The sequence below is a fragment of the Schistocerca nitens genome, chromosome 10 (assembly GCF_023898315.1).
Source record: "Schistocerca nitens isolate TAMUIC-IGC-003100 chromosome 10, iqSchNite1.1, whole genome shotgun sequence".
Taxonomy (NCBI): domain Eukaryota; kingdom Metazoa; phylum Arthropoda; class Insecta; order Orthoptera; family Acrididae; genus Schistocerca; species Schistocerca nitens.
In genome coordinates this window covers 131,636,056-131,653,889 of record NC_064623.1, presented here as the reverse complement: position 1 = coordinate 131,653,889, position 17,834 = coordinate 131,636,056, and the positions used below count along the sequence as shown (strand labels likewise).

The window sequence follows — 17,834 nt, the reverse complement described above, 5'->3', positions numbered from 1 at the left end:
GCGAACGATTAGCAGCCACAATTGGCAAGCGTGCTGCTACGCGCAGGAAGCACCCTCCTCCCACCTCTACACTTGATTTAGAAACAGTACAAATCTTCCCTTAAGATTCTCAAACCTATGTCGGAAAGATCTGCCTTGCGCCGAGTTCACAATAATCCCACTGCACATTCCCATTCTTTACGTGCAGTCGGCTGCTACTGGTGTTGCTAGTTGTGACTGCTGATGACAGATGCCGTAGCAATCAATTCATGGAGTGAGTTGTATGTTTTGCGATAGTCTGCCTCTGACAAGCAAGCAGAGGTGACATAGGCGCGAACACAGGAAGCTTGCAGCCCCTCGCTGCCTGCAGACACCGAGCAGCCACACTAGGAGGGCGGCCTAAGTCGTAGGCGAAATGTGCTCATTCGCTTGTGTGCGACGTCAAGCTCTAAATAAGGCTGTCACTAGCGTGAGCGTCGTGTAAAGTCGGAAAAGTCGCCTGCATGGGGGAGTGCCATGTTTGGGGAGCGTTTCATAGTATGCGCAGTGCTATGGAGACGCGGAAACTTGTTGTGGCCCAGTGTTTTGCAGTTGGACGACAAGAGTGGTACACGGTAGTAAAGTGCGAGGCAGTGAGTTGGCATGAACAGTCGAGTGCACATTGGGGCTTGAGATGTGCTTGTTACCTCAGGTGCTGCGTGATTGTCGACAAGGAGTGAAAACGGAGCAATTTGTGACTGTCCTTTCAATTTTAGACGTTAAATACAGACGGAATTTGTAGTCGTAATACTAGAGCATCGAAACTACTTGGAACTCTTGTGTATATGAACGTGTCCGCGCCTTTGTACACTGGTCCCTTCACCCCTACAGACCAACCAACCATCATGTCCGTGCACATCAGAGTAGGAAAGAATGGAAAACAGGGCAGTTTTGTTGCGCTTGGGGGCGTAGCTCAGTTGGTAGAGCGTTCGCTTTGCATGTGAAAGGTCCCGGGTTCAAGCCCCGGCGCCTCCATGTTTTGTGGACAGTGCATGGTAGGTGTTGGTCGCGGCGAGCCTTAAGACACGCAAGACGTTGCAAAGCCAGCGTCACAGACTCATATGATGTATACTGACGTAAGGAGAGCAAGACGTAAATGTGAGGACCGGCTGTTGTCGAGGTGTCAAATATGTCTTCGGTATAACGGCCTAACCTCAATGAAGTCTAGAGAGTGGACAACACGTTCGTCTTACTCAGAGCGGTGGCCGAACGCTATTTTCGACGTTGTGCGTGCCACTTTAATTTTGGCCAACTACGATTCGATACAGAATGCAGGAAACCTGAAAGACACCCTCACGGACACATAGAGAGTAGTGTTTGTCTGCGGAATAATGGGAGTGCAAGGGTCTGTGATATTGATATGGTTGTATGTAGCACTGTTCGTCATCAGGGGGCGTAGCTCAGATGGTAGAGCGCTCGCTTAGCATGCGAGAGGTACTGGGATCGATACCCAGCGCCTCCAGAATTTTTAACACACCAACATGCGCACACTGCCATGCAAGTGGAATAATTCACAGCCAGCGAACGTGTCAAGGCAGATACGAGCGAACGATTAGCAGCCACAATTGGCAAGCGTGCTGCTACGCGCAGGAAGCACCCTCCTCCCACCTCTACACTTGATTTAGAAACAGTACAAGTCTTCCCTTAAGATTCTCAAACCTATGTCGGAAAGATCTGCCTTGCGCCGAGTTCACAATAATCCCACTGCACATTCCCATTCTTTACGTGCAGTCGGCTGCTACTGGTGTTGCTAGTTGTGACTGCTGATGACAGATGCCGTAGCAATCAATTCATGGAGTGAGTTGTATGTTTTGCGATAGTCTGCCTCTGACAAGCAAGCAGAGGTGACATAGGCGCGAACACAGGAAGCTTGCAGCCCCTCGCTGCCTGCAGACACCGAGCAGCCACACTAGGAGGGCGGCCTAAGTCGTAGGCGAAATGTGCTCATTCGCTTGTGTGCGACGTCAAGCTCTAAATAAGGCTGTCACTAGCGTGAGCGTTGCGTAAAGTCGGAAAAGTCGCCTGCATGGGGGAGTGCCATGTTTGGGGAGCGTTTCATAGTATGCGCAGTGCTATGGAGACGCGGAAACTTGTTGTGGCCCAGTGTTTTGCAGTTGGACGACAAGAGTGGTACACGGTAGTAAAGTGCGAGGCAGTGAGTTGGCATGAACAGTCGAGTGCACATTGGGGCTTGAGATGTGCTTGTTACCTCAGGTGCTGCGTGATTGTCGACAAGGAGTGAAAACGGAGCAATTTGTGACTGTCCTTTCAATTTTAGACGTTAAATACAGACGGAATTTGTAGTCGTAATACTAGAGCATCGAAACTACTTGGAACTCTTGTGTATATGAACGTGTCCGCGCCTTTGTACACTGGTCCCTTCACCCCTACAGACCAACCAACCATCATGTCCGTGCACATCAGAGTAGGAAAGAATGGAAAACAGGGCAGTTTTGTTGCGCTTGGGGGCGTAGCTCAGTTGGTAGAGCGTTCGCTTTGCATGTGAAAGGTCCCGGGTTCAAGCCCCGGCGCCTCCGTGTTTTGTGGACAGTGCATGGTAGGTGTTGGTCGCGGCGAGCCTTAAGACACGCAAGACGTTGCAAAGCCAGCGTCACAGACTCATATGATGTATACTGACGTAAGGAGAGCAAGACGTAAATGTGAGGACCGGCTGTTGTCGAGGTGTCAAATATGTCTTCGGTATAACGGCCTAACCTCAATGAAGTCTAGAGAGTGGACAACACGTTCGTCTTACTCAGAGCGGTGGCCGAACGCTATTTTCGACGTTGTGCGTGCCACTTTAATTTTGGCCAACTACGATTCGATACAGAATGCAGGAAACCTGAAAGACACCCTCACGGACACATAGAGAGTAGTGTTTGTCTGCGGAATAATGGGAGTGCAAGGGTCTGTGATATTGATATGGTTGTATGTAGCACTGTTCGTCATCAGGGGGCGTAGCTCAGATGGTAGAGCGCTCGCTTAGCATGCGAGAGGTACTGGGATCGATACCCAGCGCCTCCAGAATTTTTAACACACCAACATGCGCACACTGCCATGCAAGTGGAATAATTCACAGCCAGCGAACGTGTCAAGGCAGATACGAGCGAACGATTAGCAGCCACAATTGGCAAGCGTGCTGCTACGCGCAGGAAGCACCCTCCTCCCACCTCTACACTTGATTTAGAAACAGTACAAGTCTTCCCTTAAGATTCTCAAACCTATGTCGGAAAGATCTGCCTTGCGCCGAGTTCACAATAATCCCACTGCACATTCCCATTCTTTACGTGCAGTCGGCTGCTACTGGTGTTGCTAGTTGTGACTGCTGATGACAGATGCCGTAGCAATCAATTCATGGAGTGAGTTGTATGTTTTGCGATAGTCTGCCTCTGACAAGCAAGCAGAGGTGACATAGGCGCGAACACAGGAAGCTTGCAGCCCCTCGCTGCCTGCAGACACCGAGCAGCCACACTAGGAGGGCGGCCTAAGTCGTAGGCGAAATGTGCTCATTCGCTTGTGTGCGACGTCAAGCTCTAAATAAGGCTGTCACTAGCGTGAGCGTCGTGTAAAGTCGGAAAAGTCGCCTGCATGGGGGAGTGCCATGTTTGGGGAGCGTTTCATAGTATGCGCAGTGCTATGGAGACGCGGAAACTTGTTGTGGCCCAGTGTTTTGCAGTTGGACGACAAGAGTGGTACACGGTAGTAAAGTGCGAGGCAGTGAGTTGGCATGAACAGTCGAGTGCACATTGGGGCTTGAGATGTGCTTGTTACCTCAGGTGCTGCGTGATTGTCGACAAGGAGTGAAAACGGAGCAATTTGTGACTGTCCTTTCAATTTTAGACGTTAAATACAGACGGAATTTGTAGTCGTAATACTAGAGCATCGAAACTACTTGGAACTCTTGTGTATATGAACGTGTCCGCGCCTTTGTACACTGGTCCCTTCACCCCTACAGACCAACCAACCATCATGTCCGTGCACATCAGAGTAGGAAAGAATGGAAAACAGGGCAGTTTTGTTGCGCTTGGGGGCGTAGCTCAGTTGGTAGAGCGTTCGCTTTGCATGTGAAAGGTCCCGGGTTCAAGCCCCGGCGCCTCCATGTTTTGTGGACAGTGCATGGTAGGTGTTGGTCGCGGCGAGCCTTAAGACACGCAAGACGTTGCAAAGCCAGCGTCACAGACTCATATGATGTATACTGACGTAAGGAGAGCAAGACGTAAATGTGAGGACCGGCTGTTGTCGAGGTGTCAAATATGTCTTCGGTATAACGGCCTAACCTCAATGAAGTCTAGAGAGTGGACAACACGTTCGTCTTACTCAGAGCGGTGGCCGAACGCTATTTTCGACGTTGTGCGTGCCACTTTAATTTTGGCCAACTACGATTCGATACAGAATGCAGGAAACCTGAAAGACACCCTCACGGACACATAGAGAGTAGTGTTTGTCTGCGGAATAATGGGAGTGCAAGGGTCTGTGATATTGATATGGTTGTATGTAGCACTGTTCGTCATCAGGGGGCGTAGCTCAGATGGTAGAGCGCTCGCTTAGCATGCGAGAGGTACTGGGATCGATACCCAGCGCCTCCAGAATTTTTAACACACCAACATGCGCACACTGCCATGCAAGTGGAATAATTCACAGCCAGCGAACGTGTCAAGGCAGATACGAGCGAACGATTAGCAGCCACAATTGGCAAGCGTGCTGCTACGCGCAGGAAGCACCCTCCTCCCACCTCTACACTTGATTTAGAAACAGTACAAGTCTTCCCTTAAGATTCTCAAACCTATGTCGGAAAGATCTGCCTTGCGCCGAGTTCACAATAATCCCACTGCACATTCCCATTCTTTACGTGCAGTCGGCTGCTACTGGTGTTGCTAGTTGTGACTGCTGATGACAGATGCCGTAGCAATCAATTCATGGAGTGAGTTGTATGTTTTGCGATAGTCTGCCTCTGACAAGCAAGCAGAGGTGACATAGGCGCGAACACAGGAAGCTTGCAGCCCCTCGCTGCCTGCAGACACCGAGCAGCCACACTAGGAGGGCGGCCTAAGTCGTAGGCGAAATGTGCTCATTCGCTTGTGTGCGACGTCAAGCTCTAAATAAGGCTGTCACTAGCGTGAGCGTTGCGTAAAGTCGGAAAAGTCGCCTGCATGGGGGAGTGCCATGTTTGGGGAGCGTTTCATAGTATGCGCAGTGCTATGGAGACGCGGAAACTTGTTGTGGCCCAGTGTTTTGCAGTTGGACGACAAGAGTGGTACACGGTAGTAAAGTGCGAGGCAGTGAGTTGGCATGAACAGTCGAGTGCACATTGGGGCTTGAGATGTGCTTGTTACCTCAGGTGCTGCGTGATTGTCGACAAGGAGTGAAAACGGAGCAATTTGTGACTGTCCTTTCAATTTTAGACGTTAAATACAGACGGAATTTGTAGTCGTAATACTAGAGCATCGAAACTACTTGGAACTCTTGTGTATATGAACGTGTCCGCGCCTTTGTACACTGGTCCCTTCACCCCTACAGACCAACCAACCATCATGTCCGTGCACATCAGAGTAGGAAAGAATGGAAAACAGGGCAGTTTTGTTGCGCTTGGGGGCGTAGCTCAGTTGGTAGAGCGTTCGCTTTGCATGTGAAAGGTCCCGGGTTCAAGCCCCGGCGCCTCCGTGTTTTGTGGACAGTGCATGGTAGGTGTTGGTCGCGGCGAGCCTTAAGACACGCAAGACGTTGCAAAGCCAGCGTCACAGACTCATATGATGTATACTGACGTAAGGAGAGCAAGACGTAAATGTGAGGACCGGCTGTTGTCGAGGTGTCAAATATGTCTTCGGTATAACGGCCTAACCTCAATGAAGTCTAGAGAGTGGACAACACGTTCGTCTTACTCAGAGCGGTGGCCGAACGCTATTTTCGACGTTGTGCGTGCCACTTTAATTTTGGCCAACTACGATTCGATACAGAATGCAGGAAACCTGAAAGACACCCTCACGGACACATAGAGAGTAGTGTTTGTCTGCGGAATAATGGGAGTGCAAGGGTCTGTGATATTGATATGGTTGTATGTAGCACTGTTCGTCATCAGGGGGCGTAGCTCAGATGGTAGAGCGCTCGCTTAGCATGCGAGAGGTACTGGGATCGATACCCAGCGCCTCCAGAATTTTTAACACACCAACATGCGCACACTGCCATGCAAGTGGAATAATTCACAGCCAGCGAACGTGTCAAGGCAGATACGAGCGAACGATTAGCAGCCACAATTGGCAAGCGTGCTGCTACGCGCAGGAAGCACCCTCCTCCCACCTCTACACTTGATTTAGAAACAGTACAAGTCTTCCCTTAAGATTCTCAAACCTATGTCGGAAAGATCTGCCTTGCGCCGAGTTCACAATAATCCCACTGCACATTCCCATTCTTTACGTGCAGTCGGCTGCTACTGGTGTTGCTAGTTGTGACTGCTGATGACAGATGCCGTAGCAATCAATTCATGGAGTGAGTTGTATGTTTTGCGATAGTCTGCCTCTGACAAGCAAGCAGAGGTGACATAGGCGCGAACACAGGAAGCTTGCAGCCCCTCGCTGCCTGCAGACACCGAGCAGCCACACTAGGAGGGCGGCCTAGGTCGTAGGCGAAATGTGCTCATTCGCTTGTGTGCGACGTCAAGCTCTAAATAAGGCTGTCACTAGCGTGAGCGTCGTGTAAAGTCGGAAAAGTCGCCTGCATGGGGGAGTGCCATGTTTGGGGAGCGTTTCATAGTATGCGCAGTGCTATGGAGACGCGGAAACTTGTTGTGGCCCAGTGTTTTGCAGTTGGACAAGAGTGGTACACGGTAGTAAAGTGCGAGGCAGTGAGTTGGCATGAACAGTCGAGTGCACATTGGGGCTTGAGATGTGCTTGTTACCTCAGGTGCTGCGTGATTGTCGACAAGGAGTGAAAACGGAGCAATTTGTGACTGTCCTTTCAATTTTAGACGTTAAATACAGACGGAATTTGTAGTCGTAATACTAGAGCATCGAAACTACTTGGAACTCTTGTGTATATGAACGTGTCCGCGCCTTTGTACACTGGTCCCTTCACCCCTACAGACCAACCAACCATCATGTCCGTGCACATCAGAGTAGGAAAGAATGGAAAACAGGGCAGTTTTGTTGCGCTTGTGGGCGTAGCTCAGTTGGTAGAGCGTTCGCTTTGCATGTGAAAGGTCCCGGGTTCAAGCCCCGGCGCCTCCATGTTTTGTGGACAGTGCATGGTAGGTGTTGGTCGCGGCGAGCCTTAAGACACGCAAGACGTTGCAAAGCCAGCGTCACAGACTCATATGATGTATACTGACGTAAGGAGAGCAAGACGTAAATGTGAGGACCGGCTGTTGTCGAGGTGTCAAATATGTCTTCGGTATAACGGCCTAACCTCAATGAAGTCTAGAGAGTGGACAACACGTTCGTCTTACTCAGAGCGGTGGCCGAACGCTATTTTCGACGTTGTGCGTGCCACTTTAATTTTGGCCAACTACGATTCGATACAGAATGCAGGAAACCTGAAAGACACCCTCACGGACACATAGAGAGTAGTGTTTGTCTGCGGAATAATGGGAGTGCAAGGGTCTGTGATATTGATATGGTTGTATGTAGCACTGTTCGTCATCAGGGGGCGTAGCTCAGATGGTAGAGCGCTCGCTTAGCATGCGAGAGGTACTGGGATCGATACCCAGCGCCTCCAGAATTTTTAACACACCAACATGCGCACACTGCCATGCAAGTGGAATAATTCACAGCCAGCGAACGTGTCAAGGCAGATACGAGCGAACGATTAGCAGCCACAATTGGCAAGCGTGCTGCTACGCGCAGGAAGCACCCTCCTCCCACCTCTACACTTAATTTAGAAACAGTACAAGTCTTCCCTTAAGATTCTCAAACCTATGTCGGAAAGATCTGCCTTGCGCCGAGTTCACAATAATCCCACTGCTCATTCCCATTCTTTACGTGCAGTCGGCTGCTACTGGTGTTGCTAGTTGTGACTGCTGATGACAGATGCCGTAGCAATCAATTCATGGAGTGAGTTGTATGTTTTGCGATAGTCTGCCTCTGACAAGCAAGCAGAGGTGACATAGGCGCGAACACAGGAAGCTTGCAGCCCCTCGCTGCCTGCAGACACCGAGCAGCCACACTAGGAGGGCGGCCTAGGTCGTAGGCGAAATGTGCTCATTCGCTTGTGTGCGACGTCAAGCTCTAAATAAGGCTGTCACTAGCGTGAGCGTCGTGTAAAGTCGGAAAAGTCGCCTGCATGGGGGAGTGCCATGTTTGGGGAGCGTTTCATAGTATGCGCAGTGCTATGGAGACGCGGAAACTTGTTGTGGCCCAGTGTTTTGCAGTTGGACAAGAGTGGTACACGGTAGTAAAGTGCGAGGCAGTGAGTTGGCATGAACAGTCGAGTGCACATTGGGGCTTGAGATGTGCTTGTTACCTCAGGTGCTGCGTGATTGTCGACAAGGAGTGAAAACGGAGCAATTTGTGACTGTCCTTTCAATTTTAGACGTTAAATACAGACGGAATTTGTAGTCGTAATACTAGAGCATCGAAACTACTTGGAACTCTTGTGTATATGAACGTGTCCGCGCCTTTGTACACTGGTCCCTTCACCCCTACAGACCAACCAACCATCATGTCCGTGCACATCAGAGTAGGAAAGAATGGAAAACAGGGCAGTTTTGTTGCGCTTGGGGGCGTAGCTCAGTTGGTAGAGCGTTCGCTTTGCATGTGAAAGGTCCCGGGTTCAAGCCCCGGCGCCTCCATGTTTTGTGGACAGTGCATGGTAGGTGTTGGTCGCGGCGAGCCTTAAGACACGCAAGACGTTGCAAAGCCAGCGTCACAGACTCATATGATGTATACTGACGTAAGGAGAGCAAGACGTAAATGTGAGGACCGGCTGTTGTCGAGGTGTCAAATATGTCTTCGGTATAACGGCCTAACCTCAATGAAGTCTAGAGAGTGGACAACACGTTCGTCTTACTCAGAGCGGTGGCCGAACGCTATTTTCGACGTTGTGCGTGCCACTTTAATTTTGGCCAACTACGATTCGATACAGAATGCAGGAAACCTGAAAGACACCCTCACGGACACATAGAGAGTAGTGTTTGTCTGCGGAATAATGGGAGTGCAAGGGTCTGTGATATTGATATGGTTGTATGTAGCACTGTTCGTCATCAGGGGGCGTAGCTCAGATGGTAGAGCGCTCGCTTAGCATGCGAGAGGTACTGGGATCGATACCCAGCGCCTCCAGAATTTTTAACACACCAACATGCGCACACTGCCATGCAAGTGGAATAATTCACAGCCAGCGAACGTGTCAAGGCAGATACGAGCGAACGATTAGCAGCCACAATTGGCAAGCGTGCTGCTACGCGCAGGAAGCACCCTCCTCCCACCTCTACACTTGATTTAGAAACAGTACAAGTCTTCCCTTAAGATTCTCAAACCTATGTCGGAAATATCTGCCTTGCGCCGAGTTCACAATAATCCCACTGCACATTCCCATTCTTTACGTGCAGTCGGCTGCTACTGGTGTTGCTAGTTGTGACTGCTGATGACAGATGCCGTAGCAATCAATTCATGGAGTGAGTTGTATGTTTTGCGATAGTCTGCCTCTGACAAGCAAGCAGAGGTGACATAGGCGCGAACACAGGAAGCTTGCAGCCCCTCGCTGCCTGCAGACACCGAGCAGCCACACTAGGAGGGCGGCCTAAGTCGTAGGCGAAATGTGCTCATTCGCTTGTGTGCGACGTCAAGCTCTAAATAAGGCTGTCACTAGCGTGAGCGTTGCGTAAAGTCGGAAAAGTCGCCTGCATGGGGGAGTGCCATGTTTGGGGAGCGTTTCATAGTATGCGCAGTGCTATGGAGACGCGGAAACTTGTTGTGGCCCAGTGTTTTGCAGTTGGACGACAAGAGTGGTACACGGTAGTAAAGTGCGAGGCAGTGAGTTGGCATGAACAGTCGAGTGCACATTGGGGCTTGAGATGTGCTTGTTACCTCAGGTGCTGCGTGATTGTCGACAAGGAGTGAAAACGGAGCAATTTGTGACTGTCCTTTCAATTTTAGACGTTAAATACAGACGGAATTTGTAGTCGTAATACTAGAGCATCGAAACTACTTGGAACTCTTGTGTATATGAACGTGTCCGCGCCTTTGTACACTGGTCCCTTCACCCCTACAGACCAACCAACCATCATGTCCGTGCACATCAGAGTAGGAAAGAATGGAAAACAGGGCAGTTTTGTTGCGCTTGGGGGCGTAGCTCAGTTGGTAGAGCGTTCGCTTTGCATGTGAAAGGTCCCGGGTTCAAGCCCCGGCGCCTCCATGTTTTGTGGACAGTGCATGGTAGGTGTTGGTCGCGGCGAGCCTTAAGACACGCAAGACGTTGCAAAGCCAGCGTCACAGACTCATATGATGTATACTGACGTAAGGAGAGCAAGACGTAAATGTGAGGACCGGCTGTTGTCGAGGTGTCAAATATGTCTTCGGTATAACGGCCTAACCTCAATGAAGTCTAGAGAGTGGACAACACGTTCGTCTTACTCAGAGCGGTGGCCGAACGCTATTTTCGACGTTGTGCGTGCCACTTTAATTTTGGCCAACTACGATTCGATACAGAATGCAGGAAACCTGAAAGACACCCTCACGGACACATAGAGAGTAGTGTTTGTCTGCGGAATAATGGGAGTGCAAGGGTCTGTGATATTGATATGGTTGTATGTAGCACTGTTCGTCATCAGGGGGCGTAGCTCAGATGGTAGAGCGCTCGCTTAGCATGCGAGAGGTACTGGGATCGATACCCAGCGCCTCCAGAATTTTTAACACACCAACATGCGCACACTGCCATGCAAGTGGAATAATTCACAGCCAGCGAACGTGTCAAGGCAGATACGAGCGAACGATTAGCAGCCACAATTGGCAAGCGTGCTGCTACGCGCAGGAAGCACCCTCCTCCCACCTCTACACTTGATTTAGAAACAGTACAAATCTTCCCTTAAGATTCTCAAACCTATGTCGGAAAGATCTGCCTTGCGCCGAGTTCACAATAATCCCACTGCACATTCCCATTCTTTACGTGCAGTCGGCTGCTACTGGTGTTGCTAGTTGTGACTGCTGATGACAGATGCCGTAGCAATCAATTCATGGAGTGAGTTGTATGTTTTGCGATAGTCTGCCTCTGACAAGCAAGCAGAGGTGACATAGGCGCGAACACAGGAAGCTTGCAGCCCCTCGCTGCCTGCAGACACCGAGCAGCCACACTAGGAGGGCGGCCTAAGTCGTAGGCGAAATGTGCTCATTCGCTTGTGTGCGACGTCAAGCTCTAAATAAGGCTGTCACTAGCGTGAGCGTCGTGTAAAGTCGGAAAAGTCGCCTGCATGGGGGAGTGCCATGTTTGGGGAGCGTTTCATAGTATGCGCAGTGCTATGGAGACGCGGAAACTTGTTGTGGCCCAGTGTTTTGCAGTTGGACGACAAGAGTGGTACACGGTAGTAAAGTGCGAGGCAGTGAGTTGGCATGAACAGTCGAGTGCACATTGGGGCTTGAGATGTGCTTGTTACCTCAGGTGCTGCGTGATTGTCGACAAGGAGTGAAAACGGAGCAATTTGTGACTGTCCTTTCAATTTTAGACGTTAAATACAGACGGAATTTGTAGTCGTAATACTAGAGCATCGAAACTACTTGGAACTCTTGTGTATATGAACGTGTCCGCGCCTTTGTACACTGGTCCCTTCACCCCTACAGACCAACCAACCATCATGTCCGTGCACATCAGAGTAGGAAAGAATGGAAAACAGGGCAGTTTTGTTGCGCTTGGGGGCGTAGCTCAGTTGGTAGAGCGTTCGCTTTGCATGTGAAAGGTCCCGGGTTCAAGCCCCGGCGCCTCCATGTTTTGTGGACAGTGCATGGTAGGTGTTGGTCGCGGCGAGCCTTAAGACACGCAAGACGTTGCAAAGCCAGCGTCACAGACTCATATGATGTATACTGACGTAAGGAGAGCAAGACGTAAATGTGAGGACCGGCTGTTGTCGAGGTGTCAAATATGTCTTCGGTATAACGGCCTAACCTCAATGAAGTCTAGAGAGTGGACAACACGTTCGTCTTACTCAGAGCGGTGGCCGAACGCTATTTTCGACGTTGTGCGTGCCACTTTAATTTTGGCCAACTACGATTCGATACAGAATGCAGGAAACCTGAAAGACACCCTCACGGACACATAGAGAGTAGTGTTTGTCTGCGGAATAATGGGAGTGCAAGGGTCTGTGATATTGATATGGTTGTATGTAGCACTGTTCGTCATCAGGGGGCGTAGCTCAGATGGTAGAGCGCTCGCTTAGCATGCGAGAGGTACTGGGATCGATACCCAGCGCCTCCAGAATTTTTAACACACCAACATGCGCACACTGCCATGCAAGTGGAATAATTCACAGCCAGCGAACGTGTCAAGGCAGATACGAGCGAACGATTAGCAGCCACAATTGGCAAGCGTGCTGCTACGCGCAGGAAGCACCCTCCTCCCACCTCTACACTTGATTTAGAAACAGTACAAGTCTTCCCTTAAGATTCTCAAACCTATGTCGGAAAGATCTGCCTTGCGCCGAGTTCACAATAATCCCACTGCACATTCCCATTCTTTACGTGCAGTCGGCTGCTACTGGTGTTGCTAGTTGTGACTGCTGATGACAGATGCCGTAGCAATCAATTCATGGAGTGAGTTGTATGTTTTGCGATAGTCTGCCTCTGACAAGCAAGCAGAGGTGACATAGGCGCGAACACAGGAAGCTTGCAGCCCCTCGCTGCCTGCAGACACCGAGCAGCCACACTAGGAGGGCGGCCTAAGTCGTAGGCGAAATGTGCTCATTCGCTTGTGTGCGACGTCAAGCTCTAAATAAGGCTGTCACTAGCGTGAGCGTTGCGTAAAGTCGGAAAAGTCGCCTGCATGGGGGAGTGCCATGTTTGGGGAGCGTTTCATAGTATGCGCAGTGCTATGGAGACGCGGAAACTTGTTGTGGCCCAGTGTTTTGCAGTTGGACGACAAGAGTGGTACACGGTAGTAAAGTGCGAGGCAGTGAGTTGGCATGAACAGTCGAGTGCACATTGGGGCTTGAGATGTGCTTGTTACCTCAGGTGCTGCGTGATTGTCGACAAGGAGTGAAAACGGAGCAATTTGTGACTGTCCTTTCAATTTTAGACGTTAAATACAGACGGAATTTGTAGTCGTAATACTAGAGCATCGAAACTACTTGGAACTCTTGTGTATATGAACGTGTCCGCGCCTTTGTACACTGGTCCCTTCACCCCTACAGACCAACCAACCATCATGTCCGTGCACATCAGAGTAGGAAAGAATGGAAAACAGGGCAGTTTTGTTGCGCTTGGGGGCGTAGCTCAGTTGGTAGAGCGTTCGCTTTGCATGTGAAAGGTCCCGGGTTCAAGCCCCGGCGCCTCCGTGTTTTGTGGACAGTGCATGGTAGGTGTTGGTCGCGGCGAGCCTTAAGACACGCAAGACGTTGCAAAGCCAGCGTCACAGACTCATATGATGTATACTGACGTAAGGAGAGCAAGACGTAAATGTGAGGACCGGCTGTTGTCGAGGTGTCAAATATGTCTTCGGTATAACGGCCTAACCTCAATGAAGTCTAGAGAGTGGACAACACGTTCGTCTTACTCAGAGCGGTGGCCGAACGCTATTTTCGACGTTGTGCGTGCCACTTTAATTTTGGCCAACTACGATTCGATACAGAATGCAGGAAACCTGAAAGACACCCTCACGGACACATAGAGAGTAGTGTTTGTCTGCGGAATAATGGGAGTGCAAGGGTCTGTGATATTGATATGGTTGTATGTAGCACTGTTCGTCATCAGGGGGCGTAGCTCAGATGGTAGAGCGCTCGCTTAGCATGCGAGAGGTACTGGGATCGATACCCAGCGCCTCCAGAATTTTTAACACACCAACATGCGCACACTGCCATGCAAGTGGAATAATTCACAGCCAGCGAACGTGTCAAGGCAGATACGAGCGAACGATTAGCAGCCACAATTGGCAAGCGTGCTGCTACGCGCAGGAAGCACCCTCCTCCCACCTCTACACTTGATTTAGAAACAGTACAAGTCTTCCCTTAAGATTCTCAAACCTATGTCGGAAAGATCTGCCTTGCGCCGAGTTCACAATAATCCCACTGCACATTCCCATTCTTTACGTGCAGTCGGCTGCTACTGGTGTTGCTAGTTGTGACTGCTGATGACAGATGCCGTAGCAATCAATTCATGGAGTGAGTTGTATGTTTTGCGATAGTCTGCCTCTGACAAGCAAGCAGAGGTGACATAGGCGCGAACACAGGAAGCTTGCAGCCCCTCGCTGCCTGCAGACACCGAGCAGCCACACTAGGAGGGCGGCCTAAGTCGTAGGCGAAATGTGCTCATTCGCTTGTGTGCGACGTCAAGCTCTAAATAAGGCTGTCACTAGCGTGAGCGTTGCGTAAAGTCGGAAAAGTCGCCTGCATGGGGGAGTGCCATGTTTGGGGAGCGTTTCATAGTATGCGCAGTGCTATGGAGACGCGGAAACTTGTTGTGGCCCAGTGTTTTGCAGTTGGACGACAAGAGTGGTACACGGTAGTAAAGTGCGAGGCAGTGAGTTGGCATGAACAGTCGAGTGCACATTGGGGCTTGAGATGTGCTTGTTACCTCAGGTGCTGCGTGATTGTCGACAAGGAGTGAAAACGGAGCAATTTGTGACTGTCCTTTCAATTTTAGACGTTAAATACAGACGGAATTTGTAGTCGTAATACTAGAGCATCGAAACTACTTGGAACTCTTGTGTATATGAACGTGTCCGCGCCTTTGTACACTGGTCCCTTCACCCCTACAGACCAACCAACCATCATGTCCGTGCACATCAGAGTAGGAAAGAATGGAAAACAGGGCAGTTTTGTTGCGCTTGGGGGCGTAGCTCAGTTGGTAGAGCGTTCGCTTTGCATGTGAAAGGTCCCGGGTTCAAGCCCCGGCGCCTCCATGTTTTGTGGACAGTGCATGGTAGGTGTTGGTCGCGGCGAGCCTTAAGACACGCAAGACGTTGCAAAGCCAGCGTCACAGACTCATATGATGTATACTGACGTAAGGAGAGCAAGACGTAAATGTGAGGACCGGCTGTTGTCGAGGTGTCAAATATGTCTTCGGTATAACGGCCTAACCTCAATGAAGTCTAGAGAGTGGACAACACGTTCGTCTTACTCAGAGCGGTGGCCGAACGCTATTTTCGACGTTGTGCGTGCCACTTTAATTTTGGCCAACTACGATTCGATACAGAATGCAGGAAACCTGAAAGACACCCTCACGGACACATAGAGAGTAGTGTTTGTCTGCGGAATAATGGGAGTGCAAGGGTCTGTGATATTGATATGGTTGTATGTAGCACTGTTCGTCATCAGGGGGCGTAGCTCAGATGGTAGAGCGCTCGCTTAGCATGCGAGAGGTACTGGGATCGATACCCAGCGCCTCCAGAATTTTTAACACACCAACATGCGCACACTGCCATGCAAGTGGAATAATTCACAGCCAGCGAACGTGTCAAGGCAGATACGAGCGAACGATTAGCAGCCACAATTGGCAAGCGTGCTGCTACGCGCAGGAAGCACCCTCCTCCCACCTCTACACTTGATTTAGAAACAGTACAAGTCTTCCCTTAAGATTCTCAAACCTATGTCGGAAAGATCTGCCTTGCGCCGAGTTCACAATAATCCCACTGCACATTCCCATTCTTTACGTGCAGTCGGCTGCTACTGGTGTTGCTAGTTGTGACTGCTGATGACAGATGCCGTAGCAATCAATTCATGGAGTGAGTTGTATGTTTTGCGATAGTCTGCCTCTGACAAGCAAGCAGAGGTGACATAGGCGCGAACACAGGAAGCTTGCAGCCCCTCGCTGCCTGCAGACACCGAGCAGCCACACTAGGAGGGCGGCCTAAGTCGTAGGCGAAATGTGCTCATTCGCTTGTGTGCGACGTCAAGCTCTAAATAAGGCTGTCACTAGCGTGAGCGTTGCGTAAAGTCGGAAAAGTCGCCTGCATGGGGGAGTGCCATGTTTGGGGAGCGTTTCATAGTATGCGCAGTGCTATGGAGACGCGGAAACTTGTTGTGGCCCAGTGTTTTGCAGTTGGACGACAAGAGTGGTACACGGTAGTAAAGTGCGAGGCAGTGAGTTGGCATGAACAGTCGAGTGCACATTGGGGCTTGAGATGTGCTTGTTACCTCAGGTGCTGCGTGATTGTCGACAAGGAGTGAAAACGGAGCAATTTGTGACTGTCCTTTCAATTTTAGACGTTAAATACAGACGGAATTTGTAGTCGTAATACTAGAGCATCGAAACTACTTGGAACTCTTGTGTATATGAACGTGTCCGCGCCTTTGTACACTGGTCCCTTCACCCCTACAGACCAACCAACCATCATGTCCGTGCACATCAGAGTAGGAAAGAATGGAAAACAGGGCAGTTTTGTTGCGCTTGGGGGCGTAGCTCAGTTGGTAGAGCGTTCGCTTTGCATGTGAAAGGTCCCGGGTTCAAGCCCCGGCGCCTCCATGTTTTGTGGACAGTGCATGGTAGGTGTTGGTCGCGGCGAGCCTTAAGACACGCAAGACGTTGCAAAGCCAGCGTCACAGACTCATATGATGTATACTGACGTAAGGAGAGCAAGACGTAAATGTGAGGACCGGCTGTTGTCGAGGTGTCAAATATGTCTTCGGTATAACGGCCTAACCTCAATGAAGTCTAGAGAGTGGACAACACGTTCGTCTTACTCAGAGCGGTGGCCGAACGCTATTTTCGACGTTGTGCGTGCCACTTTAATTTTGGCCAACTACGATTCGATACAGAATGCAGGAAACCTGAAAGACACCCTCACGGACACATAGAGAGTAGTGTTTGTCTGCGGAATAATGGGAGTGCAAGGGTCTGTGATATTGATATGGTTGTATGTAGCACTGTTCGTCATCAGGGGGCGTAGCTCAGATGGTAGAGCGCTCGCTTAGCATGCGAGAGGTACTGGGATCGATACCCAGCGCCTCCAGAATTTTTAACACACCAACATGCGCACACTGCCATGCAAGTGGAATAATTCACAGCCAGCGAACGTGTCAAGGCAGATACGAGCGAACGATTAGCAGCCACAATTGGCAAGCGTGCTGCTACGCGCAGGAAGCACCCTCCTCCCACCTCTACACTTGATTTAGAAACAGTACAAGTCTTCCCTTAAGATTCTCAAACCTATGTCGGAAAGATCTGCCTTGCGCCGAGTTCACAATAATCCCACTGCACATTCCCATTCTTTACGTGCAGTCGGCTGCTACTGGTGTTGCTAGTTGTGACTGCTGATGACAGATGCCGTAGCAATCAATTCATGGAGTGAGTTGTATGTTTTGCGATAGTCTGCCTCTGACAAGCAAGCAGAGGTGACATAGGCGCGAACACAGGAAGCTTGCAGCCCCTCGCTGCCTGCAGACACCGAGCAGCCACACTAGGAGGGCGGCCTAAGTCGTAGGCGAAATGTGCTCATTCGCTTGTGTGCGACGTCAAGCTCTAAATAAGGCTGTCACTAGCGTGAGCGTTGCGTGAGCGTCGTGTAAAGTCGGAAAAGTCGCCTGCATGGGGGAGTGCCATGTTTGGGGAGCGTTTCATAGTATGCGCAGTGCTATGGAGACGCGGAAACTTGTTGTGGCCCAGTGTTTTGCAGTTGGACAAGAGTGGTACACGGTAGTAAAGTGCGAGGCAGTGAGTTGGCATGAACAGTCGAGTGCACATTGGGGCTTG

General features: G+C 50.4%; 22 non-coding genes across 22 annotated transcripts; all 22 read left to right on the top strand.

Moving 5' to 3' along the window:
* Positions 1-920: 920 nt before the first annotated feature.
* Trnaa-ugc (transfer RNA alanine (anticodon UGC)) lies at positions 921-993 on the top strand. Its single transcript has one exon. It is a non-coding gene; the product is annotated as a tRNA-Ala (tRNA).
* A 414-nt stretch (positions 994-1,407) lies between these two features.
* Trnaa-agc (transfer RNA alanine (anticodon AGC)) lies at positions 1,408-1,480 on the top strand. Its single transcript has one exon. It is a non-coding gene; the product is annotated as a tRNA-Ala (tRNA).
* A 1,002-nt stretch (positions 1,481-2,482) lies between these two features.
* Positions 2,483-2,555, top strand: Trnaa-ugc (transfer RNA alanine (anticodon UGC)). The gene has a single exon. It is a non-coding gene; the product is annotated as a tRNA-Ala (tRNA).
* A 414-nt stretch (positions 2,556-2,969) lies between these two features.
* Trnaa-agc (transfer RNA alanine (anticodon AGC)) lies at positions 2,970-3,042 on the top strand. The gene has a single exon. It is a non-coding gene; the product is annotated as a tRNA-Ala (tRNA).
* Positions 3,043-4,044: 1,002 nt separating this feature from the next.
* On the top strand, positions 4,045-4,117 carry Trnaa-ugc (transfer RNA alanine (anticodon UGC)). Its single transcript has one exon. It is a non-coding gene; the product is annotated as a tRNA-Ala (tRNA).
* Positions 4,118-4,531: 414 nt separating this feature from the next.
* On the top strand, positions 4,532-4,604 carry Trnaa-agc (transfer RNA alanine (anticodon AGC)). Its single transcript has one exon. It is a non-coding gene; the product is annotated as a tRNA-Ala (tRNA).
* Positions 4,605-5,606: 1,002 nt separating this feature from the next.
* On the top strand, positions 5,607-5,679 carry Trnaa-ugc (transfer RNA alanine (anticodon UGC)). The gene has a single exon. It is a non-coding gene; the product is annotated as a tRNA-Ala (tRNA).
* Positions 5,680-6,093: 414 nt separating this feature from the next.
* On the top strand, positions 6,094-6,166 carry Trnaa-agc (transfer RNA alanine (anticodon AGC)). The gene has a single exon. It is a non-coding gene; the product is annotated as a tRNA-Ala (tRNA).
* Positions 6,167-7,165: 999 nt separating this feature from the next.
* Trnaa-ugc (transfer RNA alanine (anticodon UGC)) lies at positions 7,166-7,238 on the top strand. The gene has a single exon. It is a non-coding gene; the product is annotated as a tRNA-Ala (tRNA).
* Positions 7,239-7,652: 414 nt separating this feature from the next.
* On the top strand, positions 7,653-7,725 carry Trnaa-agc (transfer RNA alanine (anticodon AGC)). Its single transcript has one exon. It is a non-coding gene; the product is annotated as a tRNA-Ala (tRNA).
* A 999-nt stretch (positions 7,726-8,724) lies between these two features.
* On the top strand, positions 8,725-8,797 carry Trnaa-ugc (transfer RNA alanine (anticodon UGC)). Its single transcript has one exon. It is a non-coding gene; the product is annotated as a tRNA-Ala (tRNA).
* A 414-nt stretch (positions 8,798-9,211) lies between these two features.
* Trnaa-agc (transfer RNA alanine (anticodon AGC)) lies at positions 9,212-9,284 on the top strand. Its single transcript has one exon. It is a non-coding gene; the product is annotated as a tRNA-Ala (tRNA).
* Positions 9,285-10,286: 1,002 nt separating this feature from the next.
* On the top strand, positions 10,287-10,359 carry Trnaa-ugc (transfer RNA alanine (anticodon UGC)). The gene has a single exon. It is a non-coding gene; the product is annotated as a tRNA-Ala (tRNA).
* Positions 10,360-10,773: 414 nt separating this feature from the next.
* Positions 10,774-10,846, top strand: Trnaa-agc (transfer RNA alanine (anticodon AGC)). Its single transcript has one exon. It is a non-coding gene; the product is annotated as a tRNA-Ala (tRNA).
* A 1,002-nt stretch (positions 10,847-11,848) lies between these two features.
* On the top strand, positions 11,849-11,921 carry Trnaa-ugc (transfer RNA alanine (anticodon UGC)). Its single transcript has one exon. It is a non-coding gene; the product is annotated as a tRNA-Ala (tRNA).
* Positions 11,922-12,335: 414 nt separating this feature from the next.
* Positions 12,336-12,408, top strand: Trnaa-agc (transfer RNA alanine (anticodon AGC)). The gene has a single exon. It is a non-coding gene; the product is annotated as a tRNA-Ala (tRNA).
* A 1,002-nt stretch (positions 12,409-13,410) lies between these two features.
* Trnaa-ugc (transfer RNA alanine (anticodon UGC)) lies at positions 13,411-13,483 on the top strand. The gene has a single exon. It is a non-coding gene; the product is annotated as a tRNA-Ala (tRNA).
* Positions 13,484-13,897: 414 nt separating this feature from the next.
* On the top strand, positions 13,898-13,970 carry Trnaa-agc (transfer RNA alanine (anticodon AGC)). Its single transcript has one exon. It is a non-coding gene; the product is annotated as a tRNA-Ala (tRNA).
* Positions 13,971-14,972: 1,002 nt separating this feature from the next.
* On the top strand, positions 14,973-15,045 carry Trnaa-ugc (transfer RNA alanine (anticodon UGC)). Its single transcript has one exon. It is a non-coding gene; the product is annotated as a tRNA-Ala (tRNA).
* Positions 15,046-15,459: 414 nt separating this feature from the next.
* Positions 15,460-15,532, top strand: Trnaa-agc (transfer RNA alanine (anticodon AGC)). Its single transcript has one exon. It is a non-coding gene; the product is annotated as a tRNA-Ala (tRNA).
* A 1,002-nt stretch (positions 15,533-16,534) lies between these two features.
* Positions 16,535-16,607, top strand: Trnaa-ugc (transfer RNA alanine (anticodon UGC)). Its single transcript has one exon. It is a non-coding gene; the product is annotated as a tRNA-Ala (tRNA).
* A 414-nt stretch (positions 16,608-17,021) lies between these two features.
* Positions 17,022-17,094, top strand: Trnaa-agc (transfer RNA alanine (anticodon AGC)). The gene has a single exon. It is a non-coding gene; the product is annotated as a tRNA-Ala (tRNA).
* The last annotated feature ends 740 nt before the right edge of the window (positions 17,095-17,834 follow it).